General features: G+C 43.1%; 1 long non-coding RNA gene across 1 annotated transcript in view; it reads left to right on the forward strand.

Annotated features, from left to right (window-relative positions):
- The first annotated feature begins 6,747 nt into the window (after nucleotides 1-6,747).
- The window catches only part of LOC109281312 (uncharacterized), a 68,357-nt gene continuing 60,807 nt past the window's right edge, over nucleotides 6,748-14,297 (forward strand). Inside the window, exon 1 of the long non-coding RNA XR_002087919.2 lies at nucleotides 6,748-6,801. This is a non-coding gene — a long non-coding RNA (uncharacterized LOC109281312). The remainder of the gene's footprint in view (nucleotides 6,802-14,297) is intronic.

Genomic DNA, 14,297 nt, shown 5'->3' on the forward strand with positions numbered 1-14,297 from the left:
GCAGGGAGAGCTGTGGGAAGCTTGCGTGCGTGTGTGTGTGTGCGTGCGTGTGTATGCATGTCTGCACATGTATGTGTATGTGCATTTGCGCATGGCCCTCAACACCTCAACAAAAGTTGCTAAGTGGTCCTCCTGCCCAAATAATTGCCCACCCCTGCCTTAAAGGGAGGAGATGGCTGTTGAGGCGAGGCCTAAAACCCAGAGCCTGAGGTCTTTAGCAGTGGGCCAAGGTGGGTGTGACTAGAGAGAGGAAGGGGCCTAGGCTTTGACAGCTGGAGTCCCAACAAGCCCTTAGAAACCTGAAAAGGCAACCCTGCAAAAGGGGAACTCTGTGTGGGTGCAAGTGTGCAAAAGGACTCAGGCAGTGTGACTGGTCTGATTGAGAAGACCAGGTTACCTGCAGAACTGCTGCTGGTCCTAGGATTCCCCCACTTCCCAATAACCAATAACATCAAAGTCATGACAGGTGAAGAATGGGAGGTAGGGGGAGCTGGGAGAAGGTGTAGCTGAGTGGCACTGGCCTTCCCACTGTTACAGTGAGTTATGTTAGCATAACCAATGGCACAAAATGTACTTTGCTATGATCATGTCTGTCAATGATATATTGGTATTACATTTCCTCACTTTTATTCCCCAACTGAATTCTTTCCTTAATCCTTCAGCCACTTCAATCCTGTTTTTAACTTTTTGGTTCTGGAAGGTTTGCAAAGTTCTGGGGACACTGAGGACAGCTGACTTCTTGGCATTATAAAAGATTGTTTTCTGGAACAATTAGCTCTGGAACCTAGTAAGGGAAAGGCCACTTGGGACCTAGTCTTAAATAATGCATAGGATTTGGTGCAAACGGTAACTGTTACTGAGTTGCTCTGCAATAGTAACCACAGTGCAACTAGGTTTGGCATCCATATAGGAAGGGAGACAAGAAGAAAATCAAGAAGAAAATTTATTACAGCAGCCTTTAACTTTAAAAAGGGGAGATATCACCAAAATGAGGAAGCTAGTTAGGCAGAAGTTAAAAGGGGCTTCTGAGGCAGTGAATAACTTTCAGGTAGCATGGAAACTGTTTAAGAACGTTGTATTGGAGGCACAAAGCAAATGCATACAGCAAATAACAACCAAAAATGGAAAGCAGACCCAAAGAAAGCCAGCATGCAGAGCTGCAGTGGCAAAAAACAAAAAAAGTCTTCTTTCTAAAGATGGAAGACAAATCCTAATGAGGAAAAGAAAAAAAGAGCATAAACTGTGGCAAATCAACTGTAGAACTGAAAAAGACAGGATAAGTACATTTTTAGGAGAAACTTGCTAGAGACATAAATAGTAATAATAAAATGTCTTTAAGTACCTTGGAAGCCAAAGACCTACCAGGTAATCATTTGGGCCTTTGCATATTCAGGGTGTAAAAGAGATGCTAAAAGATGACAGGGCCATTGCTGAGAAACTTTGCATCTATCTTCACTGCAGACTAGGTTACGGAGATTCCCTCACTAGATCGACTCCTCTCTAGAGACAAGTCAAATTTGAGGTTTCAATTGATGACGGCATAGAGAAAACTGATAAACTAAATGAGAGGTGTTCAACCACAGGCCTGCAGGTGAGATTCAGCCTATGACCCCATGTCATCCAGCCTGTAGGGCTCCCCACAGATGCACAAATTTGGTGATGGAGAGTGGTGGCATTTCACCCTGACCACCAGATTTCTGGACCCATGAGGAGCCCTAAGTTGTTCACACTGGATCGGGCACCAGATCTGAGCATGCAGGGCCAGGCACAGGGTGTGCTGGGCCCCAGAGGCCATTTCCAGTATGCAGGCGGCCAGAAGAGGGCAGTGCTGGACACCAGGGCCCAATCCCAGCATGTTGGGGGGCTGAGAGCAGGCAATGCCAGGCCTCCCAGAACCCAATCCAGGTGCATAGGTCAGAGAGGAGGCAGTGCTGGGCCTGATCCTGGCATGCAAGGTTCAATCCAGCCCATGGAACAGCCCCATGCTGCCCCTCCCCACTCCTCTGGCCCACACAGCCAAGAGGTTGAGCACCCATGAACTAAACAGCAGAAAAACACAAGTATTTGATGTCATTCACCCTAGGGTCCTGAAGGAGTTCAGGTCAGAAACTGCCAACTCCTAACTATAGTATGCAATCTACCACTAAAAACAGCCTTGTTACCAGAGGACTGGAGAGTTGCCAACATGACTTCCATGTTTAAAGAAGGCTCTAGAGGGGATGGAGAAAACTACAAGCTGGTGAGTCTGACTTTTGTTCCTAGAAATCTGGTAGAAAAATTATTTAAAAAAAGAATTGTTCAGCACATGAATGAACACGACTTGCTGGGGAGGAATCAACATGCTTTTTCAAAGGGAAATCATGCTTCACCAACCTACTGGAGTTCTTTGAGGGTGTCAATAAGCAGATGGATTAGGGTGATTCAGTTGACACAGTATATCTGGACTTCCAAAAAGCCTTTGACAAGGTCCCCCATCAGAGCCATGGAATTACAGGGAAACATCCACTTGTGGATTAGAAGTTGGCTTGAAGATAGCAAACAAAGAATGACTATAAATGGTCAGTTTTCAGGATGGAAAGAAGTAAACAGCAGGGTCCCCTAGGGATCTGTGTTGGGACTGGTGTTTAATATAATCATAAATGATCTGGAAAAGGGGTAAGTAGTGAGGTGGCCAAACTTGTGGCTAACACTATATTATTCACAATGGTAAAGATCAAGGCGAACTGTGAGGAACTACAGAAGGATTTGGCACTACTGAGCAAATAGGCAAGTAAAGGCCAGTTGAAATTCAATATAGATAAGTGTCTAGTGAGGCACATAGGCAAAAATAACTGAAATTATACCTACGCTATGATGGGCTCTGCATTAGCTATTACCATACAGGAAAGCCATCTAGAAATCATTGTAGACAGTATACTAAAAACATCAGCTCAGTGCTCAGCAGCCATCAAAAAGGCAAACAAAAAATATGATTTAAGGGATTTCTAAACAAAACAGAAACCATCATTATGCCCCTCTATAAATCCATGGTGCATCTAGACCTTGAATACTGTGCCCAGTTTTTGTCTCCACATCTCAGATAGGATATAAAAGGACTAAAGAAGGTACAGAGAAGGACGTCAAAGATGATTAGTTGTATGAAGGATCTTCTTTTTGTATGAGGAGAGACTAAAGTGGCTAGGCCTATTCAGTTTAGAAAAGAGATGCTTGAGGGGGAACGTAAGAAGGGTTTACAAAATACTGAACAATGAAAAGAAAGTAAATAGGGATTTATTATTTACTATCTCTCACAGTACAAGAACTAGGGGTCATAAATTGAAAGTAGTAGGTAGTAAGTTTAAAACTTACAAAAGGAACGTTCTTTTCACACACCATGTAATTAAAGTGTGTAACTCATTGCCACAAGGTGTTGTGGAAACTGACAGTTTAGCCAGATTCAGAAAGGAATTGGAAAAATTCTTGGAGGAAAGGGGCATCAGTAGCTATTGAGCATGGGAGTTAGGGATACAGTCTCTGATTCAGTGTTTCCTAGATCTTAAATGCTGGAGTCTGCAAGTGGGAGAGGAACAATGGATAAAACCCTGGCCACTCCCTGTGTACTTTTCCTTTCAGCATCCACTCCTGCCACCATGTGACATAGGATGCTCAGCAAGATGGCCCAGTTCTTACGTTCTTATGACTAAAAAAGCTGTTGCCAAAAAAGGGTGGAAAAAATTAGTAAATACATTTTTTAAATTGACCCAAACCACAGCTGTTGCTCCTAGTGAGTGCTTAGGCCTTGAAGGAAAGCAGCCCTGAGAAATATCCCTTTTATAATGACTTATACTCCAATCCTGCCTCTCTTAATTTAAGAGTAAAATTCTCACAGATTTAAATGGGAGCAGAACTAGACCCTTGGATATGGAAATTGGAACCATCCAGAGTCGAAGTATGCTGGAACAGATTCAAGTCCCATTGTGGCAACGATGCAGTAAGTCTTCCATGTGCTGGACTGGATTTTCCCTTGGCATATCTATCCCCTCTTGTGCTATGTGGGCCACAGAAAAGGAAAGAAAACCACCTGCAGCCCCTCCACTAAATGCACAGACAGAAGTGCAGCTCCCTTCTGTAACTCATAGTCAGCCCAACCCTGCTCCTGGCACATGCAAACAGGTGTTAATGAAGGCACTTCATTTTGGAGTGTCTTCATCTGAACCCTCTTGCAATGAGGGTTCAGACTGTCATGGGATCAGGCCCTTTTAAAGCACTCAGCAACCATTCACTTGTGTTTGGTGATGGCTGTAGAGTACTTTCAGAGGCCAGATTAGGTGAAAATTGTCACATTTTTCTGTCTGCGCCTTCAGGCTACTCCCACCAGCAGTGAGCATGCCAACAAAGATGGTTCCCTCCTGGTTCCAACATTGCAGCCCTTGTATTGTTGCTAAGTCAGGGAACAGGGAGCAGAAAGTGCTGGGCATGGATACTGTGTGACAACCATTTTGATCAAGGCTTAGCCATCTCTATAACTTACAGACGGATGCAAGTTTCAAGTACTGAAAGGCAACACCAGCAGGATGTTCCCAGCCACAAGGTGTTGAGGCTAGATAAGAACCTAAGCAAGGGCAGATCTGGGATGTGGGGTGCAGTGGTGCTATTGCAGCTCATTTTGATATGTGCTCCATCTAGACTAGGGACAGACATTCAAAAAGCCTGAGCCAAATTGATTCAACCATTACAGGTTAGTCTAACCTGGCTAGACTGAACTAGTTTGTAACCAGACAGACATTCCCTTTGGACTAAGGAAATTCAGGCACATGCCTGCAGTGGCTCAGGCTCGGGGGGGGGGGGGTCTAGAGCAGCCCTCCCTTCCCTTAGATAATGCTGAGCTGAGGAGGGTGTGGTCATGCCCAGGCAGGACCTCTGATTACATCTGTTGATCTCCCTCCCTGCTTCTTTATACTGTCTGCAGTGAACTGACAGGCAAGCAAGACAGCAGGGATTAATAACAGGGTTTATCACCCCATGAGCAAAACAATAGCCTCTCTCCATTAGTTCTAATTCTTCTTAAACATCTTACCTGCTGACCTGTTGATTAGCTCCAAAAAGCCCTAAGCGGTCACTGTTCTGTCTGCCTGTCCCAGTGAAATTGGAGAGACACACACACAAACACCTCTCGGCATTAACTAGCATACCACATGCCTAGGGTCTCTGCGGTTGGGGTCCATGCTGTGGGAGATGGGAGGGAGGGAGTGGGGGGAATCCTGCTTTAGCAGTGAAGTGGGGGGTAGGGCAGGGGGAAGCCAGGCAGATCCTGCTGTGCCTGCAGTCTCTGCCAGAGCTCCAGCCAGGGAGCAGAGGGGAGGGACCAGCCCTGCTATGGAATACAGAGCTCTGCCCAGCCCAGAGAGCATGCCAGGATGCTGGAGGAGTCTGATTTATCTTAAACCAGCAAGGGGTCTGGCACAGACACTGCATAAACCAGCTTGACCCAAATCAGTTAAGTCTGATACTACATTCAACCAGGTTTATCTCAAACCAGTTTCAGACATTTCCAAACTGATTTATGTGCACTGAACATCTGTTCTGTTACAGGTTTAAACCAGTTTCTGATCACTTAAACCAGTTTATGGCTAATGTCTGTCCCTAGCCCTAAAGTTTAAAACAGACTTCCTGGCAGTGGCAGCACCATTTCTATTCAGGCAGCAGTGAGGGAGCCTTTTGTTTTCATGGCTCTGTATGATTCTTTCAAAACTCTTCATTCCACAAGCGTTAATAACCCAATCTCCTTTTTACTGATATTAATATTCCACTAATCAACCTATTCTTTCCTATGGAATCTGTTGTCTCTTAGTCCCTCTTGGTAATGTAGCTCCTATTTCACAGCCCTTCAGACTGGTTTTTAACTCAAGCTAAAAATATAAACTCAGGTGTGGAAACATGAACTTGGATGAACATTAACTCAGGTGTGGAAATATCGTTCAGTGAAATACTGGATGCACAGTCATGATGTTTAGGAAAGCTAGGCTTTGGTTTATGAATCTATTGATATCTCAGTTTATGTCAGCTCCATTGATTTGTCCCTAGGGAGGAGTGGATCTGGCAAGGGAATTTCCCTAACCTATTCCACAGATATGCAAAGTTTCTCAGCAATGGCCCTGCCATCTTTTAGTGCCCCTTTTGCACCTGGATTATCCAAAGGCCCAGCTGACTACCTGGCAGATCGCTGGCTTCTAATGTAGTTAAAAATATTTTATTGTTACTGTTTATATCTCTAGTAAGATTCTTCTCAAAATCTTTCTTATTTAGTGTTTATTCAGTTTTACAGTTGATTTGTCAGTTTGTGTTCTTTTTTTCTTTTCCTTATTAGGATTTTTCTTCCATCTTTTGAAGCAAGCCTTTTTTCTGTTTATTGCCACTGCAGCTCTGCCATTAGATCATGCTGGCTTTCTTTGGGTCCACTTTCCATTTTTTTTTTTTTTTTGATTTGTGGTATGCATGTGCTTTGTGCCTCCAATATGGTGTTCTTATGCAGTTCCCATGCTACTTAAGTCCCCAAAGTGAAATGTAAGTTTGTGGTTTTCAAGAGCTGAGGCATTTTCTGATGAGAACAAATTTGTGCCTTCTCAAGAATTGAGTTGGCGGAAGCTGAGGAAGTATTAATGACTGTCAACTGTGGGAAAATATCCTTTTCCCCCCTTCTTTTTGGCAAGGGAATTACATGGTTGTATAAACGGGTCCGCATTCCCAAGGCAAGTGTCAGTCTCTCCTATGGCATTTTAGTCAGTACTGAAAGTGATGGGAGCAGCAAGAAGGAAAATGAAGGTAAGGAACCTGTTGTATTACAGCTATCCACAACTAAATGGTTTAGGAATTGCTTTTGCTTGTTTACTATGTATGGAAGACCTATATAGCAATGGTAGTTTAGTAACATGCAGCACTTTGGGGATGCAAAAATGGTAAACCCAGTATTTTTATTGTGTTTTATATTATAAGTAAAATAAACCTTTAGTGCAGCCACAGCACTAATTAAGTTAAATAGATTAAGTCCTCCTTGTGATGTTTGCACTGGAATATCATTGGAATGAATGTTGGAATCCTGAAAAAGTTTGTGGTAGGGGCTTGTAGCTGCAGCCAGAATAAGTATGAGTACCCATAAGTGCACAGTGTCAGATACTTTTCATAGGCACAGATAAACAATATTCATCCAGTTCATTTAGCAAAAGCAAATAATATGAAAAAGAGTCTTCCCCCCACTCCGCAAATTGAAACTAGATTAACAGGAAAGTCATGAAAAAAATTGTAAAAATTTTACATCCCTAGGAAGAAACTTTGAAGATTCTTTCTCCAGAACTTGTACATAGCCAAAATCAAAAGAAATGATGCATAAGATGCTTCTGTTTTGCAAATGTGTATTCCTGTTTCAAATTATTGTGCAGGAATTTTGTGTAGCATTTACCTCTACTGTGAGTAAAAACAGTATCAATGATGATCCAAATCAGTTTTATATACTGTAGATTAAAACATTTCAAATCAATCACTTGAATGTTCATGTATAGCACTAGTTACTGTTTAGCATGCTTTAGATACACAGAGATATAGACAAACAAGCAGAGTATCCTCTTTCAACATATAGAACAGTTTTCAGTATATTCAGGGAATTTTGCCAGTACCATATAAATCACATTATTCCCTAATATCTGACAACAATCCTCTTTGTGTTCTCATATGCCTGAAAAATAAAATACGGCAAAACTAACTACAGCTTTAAGGTATTTTAAATATTTTAGTTTAAAAAACAAATATTTTTGCATTATTCACAATATACTCATTTCAAACAAAAGAACCCAAGGTCATGGCTACTTAATACCAGTTTATGCTTTGGGTGTTTCTTAATCTGAACATGAGAGGACCTGGATAACAATCCATTTAAATCAGCTTCTCAAGTCTCTCTGACTCTTCTCTGGAGCTAGGAGAGTAATAGCTTCCTCCCTACTGGATAACATGGAGACCTTGTAGTTTACATTTGATTGTAAGAAACAAGAATGTTGTGATAAATTAATATGGAAAGAGGAAGTGGAAATACATTCTGAAGCCCGTTGTAAATGTCATGTATAACAAACTGTATTTTCTTTATGCTTTGTGTGCTACACTTGGTGTGAATACAGTGTTGATGAAAAGCAAGTGCATTGCTGCTGCTGTTACTGCACCGACTAACTCTGTTTTTGTTGTTGCTCAGCAGCCCCCAAAGTTTATGCAGAGTTATTTAACAAGCCTGGGCATGCTGGCTCACTACCTCTTCAGGCCTGTTTGTGATGGGATGAAAAATCAGTCAAGGACACTCTTGCTAAAACAGTATTCATGAATATGAATAGGCCTGAACTACTAGGGTTCCTGCCATCAAGGTTGCAATAGCACTCTGTATTTCTTATCCACTGTTCTTAGTTACTTTATGATTTTATCAAACTTTGCAGTACAATGAATTTTGTAAGCTTGAGACAGTATTTTTCAGAGTTATTTAGGTGATTTAGTAGACTAAGCCCCATTTTTCCCCCAAAGTGTCCAAGTTATTTAGGAGCCAAAGGCTGGACTTCAGTTCCAAGTCCTTTAATACCCAGATTGTCAAAGGTATTTAGAAACTTAGGGGATTTATAGACATGTTCCAGGAGGCTGGGGGGGGAGGGGGCTTTAATTAGAGAGGCTCTGAGAGTTGCTCTAATTAAAGTACATGGAGCGTCATGTGTATCAGCATCCCTGTGCTGAAAAAATGGTGGCAGGGGTGCTTTACCTAAAGCTCTTTGAACCAGCTTTAGTTATTGCCCCTGCCACCATTTTTCAGTGCAGGGACCCTGAAGCACATGATGCTGGAGTCTGCTGGAGCATGGTAATTACCATGCTCCAGCAGACTTGAGTAATCGAGTCCACTCTGATGCATTGTAATTACAATGTGTCAGAGCAGTCTCTCTGCACATGTATAGGTGTCCTTAGCTCCCAACTCCCATTGATTTGATGCTTGAATAGGACTGAGGAGTCTAAATACTTTTGATTATATGTGTGAGGCTTAAACACTTTGGAAAACGTTGTTGTTGGTCTCTGCCTCAGGCTGATTTTCTCTTTAAATTTAATCAAAATGGTAGAGAGGGTTTCAAGTAGGAAGTTAGATAAATAAAAAGTAGTTTATGTAAAAATATGTAATGTGTGTGTATGTGTATATATTCCAACGTAGCCTATTGGAGAGGGTGGAATGTAAATCTAATAAATAAAATACATATATAGATGCATTTTTGAATTGCTAGAGCTGTTCAAGAAAGAAGTTGCTAACACACACACACACTATACTTTATATTATGAGTATGTATAATGTTAGCAACTTCTTTCTTGAACAGCTCTAGCAAGTCAGGAATTAATTATCTAATTAATTAGATTTATAGCCAAAAGGCTATGTTGGAATAGGAAGTTGGAATAGTGTGGCAGTACTAGGGCTAGCAAGATTTCCCTGAGTTATAAACCCTGGAAAGTCACTGCATCACTAAAATGTGTACAGTCATAATCATTCTATCCTACTGTGTGGGCATGTGCCACACTACACTGCACACATTCCCACGCTCCGTAGAACCTCCGGTAGTGCTGAAGTCACTGAGCTGAGATACAAACCTGCGCAAAAGATTCTGCTACCTTTCTCTTTTACCCTTGCAAGAGAAGTGCTGAGAGGAGAGCCTGCTGATCATCACTTCTAGTTTCATCTTTTACACTGAGCAGCATTAATACTATATTTACTTGAAGATAAGACAATTCCCAATCATTAGATTCTATATATGGAAAATTTATAAATTTGTTATAATTTTCCAGGTATGGAATTTAATTATTGGAAGCTAAGCCTTGAATTTGTCCCCCTCCCACTGATACAGCAGGGAAAATAGATTTGGGAGGGCCAGGTAGTCCCTTGCCTGCCTAACTTCTTCCCCCTGCAGCCCCTTCCCTCACTCTTATTGTCAGACCCTACTCTCACTTGTGCGGGCCAGGAGCGGTCCGAGGCTTTCGGGGGCGCGCGGCAGGCAGGAGAAAACTTCGCTTAAGTTGCAGTTACAAAACTCATACGAACAATACCCGTAGAAAAACTCGAGCCTCTTGAAATAACTGGGGCAGAGCTCTGGATACACACACACACAGAGTTTGCTAGGCTCCGTGGAACGAGCGCACAGGGAAGGGTACATCGAGGGATTAGGCAGCGACGGGGAGAGGCTAGAGGTTGATCAGGCCCCTATATCCTTCTTAAGGCACACGCTGGGTTTGTTAGGCTCTGCAGCGCTTAGAGTTCTTCACAAGATGTGAAGTACTTATAGATTCATAGATTCATAGATGTTAGGGTCGGAAGGGACCTCAATAGATCATCAAGTCCGACCCCCTGCATAAGCAGGAAAGAGTGCTGGGTCTAAATGACCCCAGCTAGATACTCGTCTAACCTCCTCTTGAAGACCCCCAGGGTAGGGGAGAGCACCACCTCCCTTGGGAGCCCGTTCCAGACCTTGGCCACTCGAACTGTGAAGAAGTTCTTCCTAAGGTCCAGTCTAAATCTGCTCTCTGCTAGCTTGTGGCCATTGTTTCTTGTAACCCCCGGGGGCGCCTTGGTGAATAAATCCTCACCAATTCCCTTCTGTGCCCCCGTGATGAACTTATAGGCAGCCACAAGGTCGCCTCTCAACCTTCTCTTGCGGAGGCTGAAAAGGTCCAGTTTCTCTAGTCTCTCCTCGTAGGGCTTGGTCTGCAGGCCCTTGACCATACGAGTTGCCCTTCGCTGTACCCTGTACTTCTCCTCCAGATGGTTGTGGAGTCCTCCCTTGCGGGGTTCTCCTTGGAGTTCTCCAACTTGGGTGGAAACAGCTCAAGCCTCTTATACGGCTAGCAAGCCGATCGCTAGCCGCCACGTGGGAATAATTTAGAAACAGCCAATAGTGGGGAACAAATTTGCATGCGAATGGCGGGAACTCCTTTGCACCGGGGTTTTCTCTTTGCAACTGAGAATTGCACCGTGCAAAGAAAGCTCCTCATGGCGGGAAATAATTCTGCAGTGCCGAAGCACACACAAAATCATACCCTTGGGTTATGACATCACTAAGCACATATATGTGAGAGACAAATTTGAAAACACTGACTTTGAATAAAGATGCCTGTAGTAATTTAGTTAATCCAGAATTGATGTATTTTGCCTTTAAAGAAATTGCTGCAAGTTTTAGCATAGGTACTCTATAAATACACTTCCAAGAAACACTTTTGCATGTACTTGTATATAGTACCATCTTTTTTAATTAAAATTTCATTTCCAGGGCCAAATCAGTTTTGAATTAAGTTCCAAATTTCTACTGAGCAGAGCTTAACTGCTCAGGTCTGTGAGGCACTACCACCAGCAAGTATCCTAACTCTCAGACTCAGCTTTCTGGGGCTTCAGATACTCCCACATCCATGGCATCCTACATGCAAGGCCCAAGCCCAGAAACCTGAGAGTTCAGATGCCCCCTAGCCTCGCTTACCCCTAATCAAAAAGCCAAAGGAGCAAGCTAGGAAAAAAGCCCAAAACTAATCCCAGATTGCTACACCCCTATAACAGGGAACCCTAACCCTGTTACTGAGAGACAAGGTGGTCCCTTTAAATCCAGAACCTTCCAGTCATGGCCGGCCGGTCAAGTAGGGGTTAAGGCTCAAGCCCTGCCAGCTGGTTCCCTGACAGGAAGAGGAAGACCAGGATCCTACAAATGGTAAGTGGAGAAGGTCAGAGGGGGATTCCCAGTGATCATTGTGTTATGGCTGCAGTCTCTTTTGGAAGAATATGCCATGCTGTAAACCAGAAGCATGATCATCTAAAGAAAGCAGGCATGTTGCCTCTCTTATTTCTTTATTATCATTTTTCCATTATATAACCATAGAAGCCTATGTTTAGAGGCCTCTTATTTTTTTCCATATTTAGAGGCCCTAAGCTGTAGTTTAAGTAGCTTAAGCCTAAATCTGTCACTGCTGCTCAGTCAAATTTTGGAACTTGACAATTGGGCTTTGCCCAATAGAATTTGGAACTGATTTGGCCTTGAGTTTAAAAAACAAGTAGGTTTCCATTGGTATGTTTGACCTATATGGGCTATGTGTTTTATAGTCATGCTCAGTGCTGGCTGCATTTAATCAACTTCAAAATTGGTTTTCATTATGGAGCACATGCTGCTTTTGGCAACAGTTTTAATGACAGACAATGTATTTAATGAGGTTTCTTTGTATGTGAATGTAAGACAAGGACCTATGCTGATTCGGGGGGGAAAACTTTGTCTTCTATTTGAGTTAATACAGTAGGGAGGAGAAAGCTTGGGGACAGGTAGGGGAAGAGCTGTTTGCTCCTCCAGGTGGGAAAATTTGGGCATGAGGGGTTGGGGTACCTGGGGGCTCCCTTGGCAGACAGTCCTGGCCAGCCAGGTAGGGGAGAAGCTGTTTGCTTCTCTGCACTTGTGTCCAATTGAAAGAAATTTGTTCAATTTGAAAGAAAATTGTTTTGGATCAGCATGAAACTCTTCCTCCGCCCACCCACCCCAGTTCTACCAACAGACTAAAGAAATCCATTATTTGTACAACTGTAATAATGATGCTAGTTGAAACAGGGATGTTTAGGATTATTTCCATTGCTACATTTGTAGATTTATTGATGGTTTGATAGGAGTCGTCCACTAGGACATTGGGGGCTAACTGTTTTAGCAGGTGTGTCACAAATTAGCTCTGCACCCTACCCGAGTGCCATTCCAATCCCCTTTCTGTGCCAAATGTGCTGACCTGCACTCTGGTTTTCAACATGTGCTCCTTGCCTCCTGCTCTGCTTTCTGCTTCCTGCCCTGTTGTTTGCTGTGCTGCCAATCCCCTCCCTGATCTGCTGGATGCCCCATACACAGGCTGCCTGTGCCACTTGTGGCATGTATGCTACAGGTTGGCCAGCCCTGCACTAGGACATGGGTTTGTGGAAATTAGATTATGTTGGGGCACCTAGAGTGGGGTATGAGAAGTTGTTGTTTTTTTTAAACAATCTAAATAAATGCAATAATGTAGCACAGAGGTTGCAAGAGCCTGATTTGCTCTAGTTTAGACAAACCATGTCATGAAATTTGGCTTGATTGGCTCAAATAGCCAGGTGAGAAGGGAATACAGTGTGAATTTCAACCAATTTACAAGGTTCTGCAATGTCCAGAGCAATTATAAATCTGTGATTCCTGCCCTTTATGCAAACGTAGTCCCTGCCCCAAACAACTTAGAGTCTAAATACCATATGAAGTGACCGTAACAGAATATGGCAAACAGATGGGAGAAGAACAAGTACTGGTGAAGCGAATAGAGCATGATAAGCAGTGGTCACACCATCTCAGTGTCTAAACATGGTAGATACCATGACAAATGAGAGTTCTTAAGAAAGTCTGGAGGAACACAGGATACCTTTGCATATTTTTAAAGGATACGATGGATTGCAGGATCCTGCTTTGAAGTTGAGCAAGCCTGCAGCAATCGAGCACATTTGTTTTTATTTATTTACAATACTCCATGGTTTCTTATTTCAAAATTGTTAATGCTCAGTGTCCATGGGAAATTATCCATCTCCAAGGTACTATACAGGCACAAACTAAGTAGCACTGTCTCCACATCAAAGAATGCAGGAAAAGCAGACAGAAAGCATAGAGAAAAGTCCACGTGAGAGGGAGGATTAAAATTCAGGAATATCTCAGTACCAATTCTGGTCTCACATCCCTTCTGACCACCACTACTATTCTTGCCTTTCATTCCACAGGGTAAAATGTAAGAATGTTTTAATGCAACATTGTGAAAGATATCAAACTTGTCTTGACTCTTGCAGGAAATGCAGTTGCTGGACTTCTGTGGTGGAAGAAGAACAGTGCATTTTGGCTCCTCAGACAGAGTGGGGACTGACTTTACTGCTCAGGATGCTTCCCCAGGACTATGAGAAGCACATTTTCACCTGCCCACACTCACTTCATTTGTGCCAAGCCCAGGAAAGAGGCAATAAGGCTGTCTGGGAGGTGCTGCCACCCCCACTGCCATGCTGAGGAGAGGTTGAGAGCTGTGGTGGGGAGCAACTTCAGAAAGGTGCCACTGCCTCATTTCTGGGTTTGGCATGGGCAGAGTGGGAACATGTGGCCAGGGTGTGCTTCTCAGCAGTGCTCTCAACTGGCAGAGATGTAGTACAGACATCTCCCTAGGCTATTTGAAATTTCTGGAGTTTAGATGCTTAAATACCTCTGTGAAACTACTCTTCAGGGGCGCTTGTACACATGATGAAAATTGCC

The sequence above is a fragment of the Alligator mississippiensis genome, chromosome 1 (assembly GCF_030867095.1).
Source record: "Alligator mississippiensis isolate rAllMis1 chromosome 1, rAllMis1, whole genome shotgun sequence".
Lineage (NCBI taxonomy): Eukaryota > Metazoa > Chordata > Crocodylia > Alligatoridae > Alligator > Alligator mississippiensis.